General features: G+C 41.2%; 1 protein-coding gene across 1 annotated transcript in view; it reads left to right on the top strand.

Annotated features, from left to right (window-relative positions):
• Positions 1–494: 494 nt before the first annotated feature.
• Positions 495–9,506, top strand: part of oxr1a (oxidation resistance 1a) — a 142,358-nt gene continuing 133,346 nt past the window's right edge. Inside the window, exon 1 of the mRNA XM_048261777.1 lies at positions 495–628. The gene's annotated coding sequence lies outside the window, so the exon portion shown is untranslated. The remainder of the gene's footprint in view (positions 629–9,506) is intronic.

Raw genomic sequence — 9,506 nt, 5'->3', positions numbered from 1 at the left:
ATTTATTATAGTATAAAATTATATACTATAAATATATATATATATATATATATATATATATATATATAATTTTATACTATATAATATTATAGTATAAAATTATATATATATATATATATATATTTATTAAGTTATACTTATACTTATACTGTGTGTGTGTGTTCAGCTTGCTCTCCTGGATAATTAATGTGATACTCAAAGTTGTTTAGTACATTTGCTTGTGCATCCTCCTTTGACACTATTCATGGATATGTTCACTACTTTTCAATATTTGTGTAGTGTGGTTGTATATATTTGTGTATTCACATATGATTCCTCACCTTTTGCGCAAGTCCACGTGAGAACATTTTCTCATATTACTGCAACGATTCACTCTAGCCTACTTTATATTACGTGCCGCGCTACATCAGTGAAAGTTATGACAAGTGTAACGTGTACCTCATTGGTTCAGTCCGCTCCTCCCCCTCCGCCTATGATGGTACTTTCTCTTCGGAGAAGGTCAAATTTCTGTGCATGTTCCTGGAGTCGGCAAAGATGCTACACCTGACCAATTAAACTCCTTGCCCCGACTGTTGTTGAACTAGTATCTGCCCGAAGACAGACACCGTGGCATGTCACCTGCTTTAAAGTAAGTAATACTTTTGTTGTTATCCATTAGGAAATGTGTAGTAGCCCTCAGCCATTGAAGCTGGTTTGCAAATGATGCTCACCGGCGTCCCGTACCACAGTTGTATGACTAAGGTAAACTGAACTCTGATGTTCAAATAGTACAGTCTATGTTGGTTTTACCCGACTATTTTACACCGAAGCTCTTAATTTGGTCACTCTATAGGCTAGTAGCTTGTTTTGTTATCTGGTGAGCAGGTGGGCTACTTCAGTCGTCAGATGCACAGTCCACGTACGGTTGAACTGGACACATCCATCAGCATGCAACTCATTGAATGAAACATTTTAATGAAACCTTAGCCATTCGAAAAATTCTTCCGAAAAACTTCTGTCTGTAATATTCGCAATGTGAATAATGTGTCATTATTATAGCAGTTACTGAAATATCTCCATGATGTTAATGAGAAATTAAATATTTGTTACGTCGCAATTGTTAGACTCCAGTCAGTGTTCAGGATCGTGTCAGCTCTTGACTGTAGGCTCCCTACACTCAAAGGCTGACTGAAGAAAAAAATGAAATTCACTTCACGAATAGAATAAATTCTCCAGTGTCCCTTATTCAGCGAGCTACCCTTTAGTGAAATGTGTAATATCCTGTGGATTCCAGGTGTGATCACCATGTTCCTCACAACCAAGTTAATATGTTTAAAAAAAATGTATTATGTATTCCCTGCCTGGTTACTTTTATTAATATCAAATTGAGCAAATAAACCCTATTCTGTTGTGTCAGTTCTGAGTGACATATTGTATGATGAAATAAGTTTGAAGTTCAGACAGTGCTGCACAAAATGAAGATATAAAACGTAAAGAAGTGGAAAGATGTTGCAATCTCCCCTATATCTGCAACCCCCACGCACACACACACATAAAGACTCCTCCTGTCTATCTAGTCCCTCTCATTTCCCAACAGAAATATTGAAAATCAAGTGTTAAGTAGTGCTGCAGTCAGAAGCATATCTGAATGCATGTGAAGATAGCCCACAACCTTTAAGGATCCATGGAGCTTCTATAATCATTGCGGACCACTCGCTTCCCAGGGCACGCACAATCCTAACGTTGTCCCAGATGGCTACATGTCACTCATCCCTGTCAGATGGGCCTGGAATGCACTAGATCACATTTTATCTTGTGCAATATTTAATCGTAGGTATTTATCTTGTTCTGCTTTTGATGGAAAGCCATATTCATCACCACTAGCAGATCACAGGCAGTTGCTAAGTGGTGTTGGAGGTTCACAAAGATAAAAAGAGAAGATAATGATCAGATTTTGAACGTAGTAGACTCAAGGCACACACAAGGTACTCTTGAAGTTTGAAAGGACTATTGTAGAAACAAGTCTGCTTGGCTGACTTCAGGCACTTATATAAAGAGAAGGATAAAGTAATCAAAAGCCATTTATTTAAGGTAGGCGCATAATGTTGTGGTGTTGGAGGTTGTTTTGAGATTGACACTGAGGACCAAGACAGAGGTTCAGAAGCTTGCATTTGTAACTCATTCATTTCATGCAGCCACAAGAGTAGCTGCTCTTAAATGAAATAATGTATTCGGACCACATTAATTGTCAACACAAATAATGTGTTAATAATGTGCATAATGTAATGTAATCAGATGCATATTGTACCTTTTGACAAGCCTCTCGTAATCATTCTTAGCTCACATCTACTACTTTTATCAGCATCCAGAGCGTTATTGTAATACTGAACAGTAACATCACAAATCACATTGTTGTTTTTGTTTATAATCAGGCATTTCAGGGAATACCATTGTATTATGTCCACATTTTGCACCTTTTTGGACTGTTCAGGTCAGATTGACCCAGGACATTATTTTTGATATATCAATCAATAGAAAAACAAACAAATTATCCAGGAAAAGTTTGAATGAATTTTCATTTATATTTTTATTTTGAAATACGGGTGATGATCGCACTGTGGAAGTCTTCTGCCTCTAGCAGCTCCAGGGGCTCGCTGAGTGATTTCTCTACCAGTTTGCTATGGAGTTCACTGCTATAAAATAATGTCTATTTGTAGTACATGCAGTGTTATGCAGTAAATGCTACAGTGTGAGATGTATTTATCATGCCTATTGTTTATACAGCACAATTTGTTGGTTTTGTGACCACACAAGTAAAATTGCTGGGAATGTATTACTATAAATTACTGTCCAATAGCTGCCAGTAAGGTACTGTAAAATTCACAGGATTCAAATTCACAGTGTTCCCTCAATGGCTCGCTGTGGGGTTCCTCTACTGGCTCGCTGTGGGGTTCCTCATACCGGCTTGCTATAAGGTTCTTTTAGTGACTCACTGTGACGCTCCATCAGCGTCTTGCTCTGGGGTTCCACCAGCAGCTCCAGTGGCAGCTGGATGTTCCCCTCAAGGCTAGTTTGGAAGCTCCTTAGAACATGCTCATCCTCAAATGTTCACATTTGCTTTCACTCTCATCATTTGATTCTAAATTATCCTCAGTTTCTGAAGCATGTTCTTCCACTTCACCATCTCACTGTCTTTCCATACTAAGTCCATGGCTCGCTGAGCAGAGCATCTTTCTTGTAAACGAAAGTGTTAAATGCAGATGTTTACTCAATTCCAAAAAAATAACACGTTCCTGGGTTTTTTGTGATTCGGAAACAGACGTCAATGGGCTCCTTTCCAGACAGACCTGCAGAGCAAATTCAAATTTGCACCAGTCTAAGTTCACCCAGGCAAGGTCTGTACACTGTCAGATCTCTATAGAGTTATTTATTGGTGCAGATTTGAGGGTGGTTAGAATGTTCTGGAATAACATCCCAACACATGGAGGGTAAAGACTGGGAAAGCAGGATCTTCTCAGGCTTGGCTTGAAACATTGTAGCTTGTGTATGTAAATGAGCGAGTGAGTGAGAGTGTATGCATGTGCACACACATGTGGGTGGGGGATGTGTCTGTCATGCAAACCACTGGGCTATACAGTACATATTACCAGTTCCCTCGCACAGCGTTGTTACCAGCCCTTGCTAAAGTATTTACATAACGTTGTCCCTAAACCCTTAGGACTCATTTATTTACAGGATAGATGTAAAGCACTGCATTGCAATGCTCTCTACATGTTTAGCTTGTTCAGGTTAATGAGCAAACTTAATTTGTGGTGAGTTTCAACAAGTATAGTTAAATTAAAGATAATAATATAAGAGGCCGGTTTCACCAACTGGCAACTGGAAAAATGAACAGACATTTTGACAGCATGTGAAAATGTATCGTCAAGCCTTAAAAATATATATTTACCGGTATATAAAAATAATTTATTAATAATCTTAGAATAATTCATTATTATAATAATTATTAATAATAATACTATTAATAATATCATTCCCCTTAAGGATTCTGTATCTTTATTTATCTTATGACCCGATACAATCCTAACTTTCATTTAGAATCGTTTTGGAACCAGTTCTGATCTAAGCTAAAAAGGAGTAGTGTGCACATTTCAGCAAAAGATTTCAGCTTCTCATTTCACAAATAACCCCACTGTGCCTGTGCTGAAATGACCAGCTCTTTTTCGCATGCAAAGGTGCCAGTGTGTGTACAGTATGTGTGTGCGTGCGCTTTGACTGCTGACACACACACACAATGTAAACAGCGCCGCTGCGAGCTGGCTCAGGATTAGCGAGGATTTGCTAACGCTAAGCCCCACTGACCCAGCCCACTGACCCAGCCCACTGACCCTGCGGCACTGGCTCCACCCTATCGGGCTCTCCGATGCACGCCGCCGACACACGCTGCCACCTGCCCTCCAGGCGACCCACTCACTGCCTCGGCTCGTCTCTATGGAGATGGATGGGAGAGATGGAGCAGGGCGAGCGGAGGAATGGGTCAGAATGCAATACACGTTAGAATTGACATGTCAGGTTTAAAAATGACGTGGACGTCCCTAATATGTTTCTTTGAGGCAAACGCCCCTAGTGCGTGTGGATTTCCTGGAAATGTGAAAGTACAATCCAGTAAATCTTTCAAATTGTCAGCAGGCGCAACACCCACCCGACTGCGGAGAGAGCCAACGGTTGACAAAAATGGGAGATAAATATTACAAATAACTGGCATATTTCATGCAGCCGTGGCAGATTCACTGATGAGAACGAGATTCCTGTCCAGGCAGAGTGGTTCTCCAAGGGAACGGTCCCATCCCATGCCTTGCATTGGTCTGAAATAAACCTCCCCACCTCACTCCTCGTTTCCTCCGGCTCATACGATTGAATTAAAGCGTGGAAACAAAGTCATTTTTTTAAACACGTCCCCCGGGCGCATTTGTCACTGTCAGCGTAATATCATTTTATGTAATGAGTCGGCAGAGTGAATTCAAACCGCCCATCTCCGTGCCTTTAACTGAAATTGACAGCGCTGTTCCTTGCCAGGCACAAGCAAAAGGCAATTTATTTCCTGCTGTTTCGCAAAGCAACATGGAAGTGCTGAGGGGAGTGAAGAGAAGAGCGCCTTACAGTGTGTCTACAGATGAAGGCTTCACTGCACCACTGCTATGGTTTTAATGTGTGATGTGGATGTGTGTAGTACACTTAGATACCAAATAGTTCTTATTTTGAGATGTATATTGTTGAATATGGATGTTCCGAAGTCTTCCTCTTCTTCCTCCTCGTCACCCTTCTCCTTTAAGTCCTGTAAGGCTGCCTTTTTTATTGTGTCGATCATGCTACTGTTATTTTTAGATGAACACTTCAGCCCAAAATCAGCATCAGCATATATTCTGTAGTAGTATCGACCAATTGATTCATTGTGAAAATGATCTACAGATTAATCGACTATGAAAAAATAATCACCAGTTGCAGCCCTCATACAGTATATTGACATGTTAAATCCATCTTCCACTTTCACGATTTAACATGTGATGGATGCACACAGTCAGTCAGTCAGTCAGTTGAGCAGATATTCTCTGTTTAGATGTGTTTGTGTGTCCTTGTAGTTTCTGACCTTGATGTTGACTAGTTTGAGTGGAGGCTACTGTAGCTTTAGGCTAATTGATATAAATCACTTCCAGTGAATAAAATAGGCTAAAGGTGTTAGATTGGGTTATTGCACGCACAGAGAAGAGAAGGTTATCCTGTTATCTAACTCTGGGGTAGATGGCAAATAAGTTCCTTTTCCAAAGGTGTTGTGTGTCTCTTTAAGAGATTTAAGAGAGGGGTTTTGCAGCATGTTTTCTGTGACCACAGAGTAGCTCGACATGAGGGCTCAATATTGATCCAAAGCAACCACATTTGCCTGGGGGTGATGAGGGCCTGTGTGAATGATGCCATGTACAGCCTTTACAACATGCTTATAAAATACTGAATTATGTATTGGCCTATGCTACTTACTCTCTTAATGAGCCTAGTAGTCTAGCCCATAGCAATAGTACATGTGCTAGATAAGTCAGTCATTATATACAGTAAGAAGCTAAATGAATGAACTAACCCACTTCTACATCGGCATCGGGCTAGCCATGCAAATAAATCACTGTTTTACACCCATTTACGAGGCTCAATGTATCTCCACACTTCATTGGTAGACTTCCGAGGGCCCTGACATTTAAAACGAGACATTGAGAACTTTGAAAAGCACTGGTAGTTTACTTACAAGACGATTTATACAGACAGTATCTTCCGCGAAGTTTAGCGTTTGCAGCCATCTTGAATTTAGTCACGATAAGTCGAGCAACGAGTAAGAATGAACAGGTATGATAAGGGATCAGATTCCAAAAATAATTCAGTGGAAATGCATGGATTCCAGTTGCTGCTACTGGAAGAATTGGGTGTAAAACAGTGATTTATTTGCATGGCTAGCCCGATGCCGAAGCACCACTATTGAAAAAGCTGTTGGTAGCATCGGCTAACTAGCGCCAGATTTTGGAGTGCAGGGGACAAGCCGAGATGGGCTATGAGACATACGTTCACACTCGGTATCATGTTTCAATACACTTTAGGTCAATATCACACCGGAATTCTCTTTTAAGCTAGCCCAGCAGATAAACAAGTAGAAAGCTGGTGTTCTGCTTTGGACCAGCTGTGAGTTTAAAATTAAGGAGTTTGTGTGCTCCGCTAATTCTTCTCTCGCTATGCCCCAAGGTCACCTTGCCGCAGCAGCTCATACTGTACATAGTAGTATATATAATTATAACCAGTATTTTTGCAGGTTTGCAGCATTGGCTAGAATGTCAAATGATGAGAATAATCCGTGGTGCAATGCAGAGTACTATGGCAACTTCATGAAAAATGAAGCATTCGTAAATAAATCATTTAATCTCTGATGGCTGAATGGTCAGCTATTTATATCGTTTTTCCTTTCTATACATCACACAGCGCAGAGAGATGGAGGGAGAGAAATAATGCTAGTCAACAATTCCAATTCTACTGTTTATTGTACTTCTGTATTCTGGCAGGTCTAAGGGCTGCTTTCAGTCCATAGAGAAGCTATTGATGGGATGAGTTGTCTAGAGTCTATGAAACCTCACTTTTTTGTCCTGTGCATGTGGGGTCTACTGAGGTTCAGTATGTTTTGTTTGCTCTTGTGTGAATATGCACAGAAATCTCTTGACTGTATTTCTGTATGTGAACGGTTTGTTGTGATTCATGTTTATGTTTTGTTTTACCTGAGTGTGGCAGGTTGATTGTCATATGGTATGATACCGATCCTTTTCAATGCCACTGTTGACACAAGCAGCGTTGGTGTTAAGGAGTTACATACAAAATGTGAATTAGTTTCTAGAGCTGTGTTAACAAGTGAACCATATTGAGGAAAGGTACCTCACCACTTAAGATGGGAAGAACTGCTCTGTGTTATAAAATGTTATGAAAAATAGAATTCCCAGAAAAGCCGAGGTCAGAAAGATACGAATAGTGAAAACTTTCCTCTGTACTTCAGGAATGGAAACTAGAAAAAATGAACACACTCTGGGTTGGCACTCACAGTCCTCCAAGGCTCTTCATTAATTCACCCTGTATCAAAAATCAATTTGAAATTACATTTCCGTGGCCTGTTCCGACATTTCACAGGGGTAAAAATCACTCTAAAGCAACTAGCGCTGGAGTTGGCCCTGTTTTTTTTTTTTTACCCTTGGCTAACAGCCATGACTGGTATAAAGACTTGGCACCCAGCCTTCACGTTAGTGGCTCAGGAACCCTATGCTTCTCGCAAATTAATCAGCAGGCTGGCCCTGCTTTGATGTCATTTGGAGCTTAACTTTCATGGCTGTTTTTAATAGCTTGCTGTTTGCTCTGTGAAATGATGCTAACTCGGGTGATATGACCCAACTTATTAAACTTTTTTTTATTATTTTTTTTATCTCTCAATAACTTTGGGACGGCACTTTAATGGCCCATGGACGTGTTATAATAGCAGATAGCAGATGAAGTGGGATGGGGCAATACCACTTCACATGCTTTTATCCTCTTGCATGACACAGAGTGCTGCAGAGTGCACTTAGCACCCCATTTGGCTCAGACAAACATGAGTTGGGCGGGTCGGTCCTGAGATTTGCTCTCCTCCATGTGTGTGAAGTAGGATGGGTGATTGGCATGGATGCTGTGAATGCCACATGACTGTTAATGGTGTTTCACTGTACATAAGAGCTACCTAAACTGACATGACGTTCTGTGAACATATTCAGCGTTTATGTAAGGGATAACAGCCGCCGAAGTCATTTAATTCCATATAACCGGACACCTCAATATCGTTATCCTGCTTATAATCTGGTTGCCACTGTAGGAAATAATCATGCTTTATAGCATGCAAAGGAAACAAGCGGCTCCGTTTAAAAAGGAGCCGACTTTGTTTGTTGTACAACTTTCTTTGGCCCTAACAGTGATAGGTGGACAACTTGTTTACAGCTTGTTTACAGTTGATTCCATTGTTGCGATGCCTGCTTCCAGGCTCAACCGCCGTCCTACTATGGTTGTTACAGTTACCATTAATAAGCATTGATATTGAACGGGAATCAAACTTTTTTTTTTACCAGATAAACTTTATAGGTGTCCTGTTATTTAGAATTAATAGCCATCCACCAGCCAATCAGAAAACGGTATTTCTTCTCTCCAAATGATAACATCCATTAACGGGTGTACGCTGTAATGCCACACAGTTGACCCGTGCTTTCGGGAATCCCAGGGCTTTCCTAACGAGATTCATTTGTTCAACCGTGGCGCGTGCGAGGATCCCAGGCCAACCTCATTGCCATATTTATTTTTCACACAACTCGCCGTGTTTGCTGAAGATCGCGGCGTCGTAGCGTATTCCCCACCATACCCCTGTGTGTCCTAATTAGTTCCAACGCATCTCGCTAGATCTCGTTTGCGACAAACTAAGGGCCTCCGCGTCTTGCACTTGTGTTAACCACCAGTTAAGGCGCCCTCCCCATCTGCTGGTGGGCATTGGTGGCAAGTGATTGCACTAGGTCTGAAACCCACACTGTTCCCACGCAAGAGAAGGCAAACAGAATGAGTTGGATGGAGCAGAGGTGGCAGCTTATTCATGGCATAATACGCAAGCGCACATTTCCATAATCACACTGTGCTTCGCGCAAGGCTAATGTGACCCCTATTAGTTGCAGAAGCATTGCAGGGCCCTCGGAATGTATTGAAAATGGATTTGAGAGAGGAGATTGGGGCTTGACATAAAGGGAGAGAGAGAGAGAAAGAGAGAGCAGGGAGAGAGAGATGGAGTGAGAGAGAGAGAAAGAGAGAGAGAGAGAGAGCGGGAGAGAGAGATGGAGTGAGTGTTGGAGAGAGCGTAACCAAACGCAGCCTAGATGACTCATACCTCTGCAATTACACAGCCATTGATTTACCCCCCCACACCCCCCTCCCCCCATAATCCC

The sequence above is a fragment of the Alosa alosa genome, chromosome 13, assembly GCF_017589495.1.
Source record: "Alosa alosa isolate M-15738 ecotype Scorff River chromosome 13, AALO_Geno_1.1, whole genome shotgun sequence".
NCBI lineage: Eukaryota > Metazoa > Chordata > Actinopteri > Clupeiformes > Clupeidae > Alosa > Alosa alosa.
The sequence above is the reverse complement of the archived record's forward strand: the minus strand, read 5'-3'. Positions and strand labels throughout refer to the sequence as shown.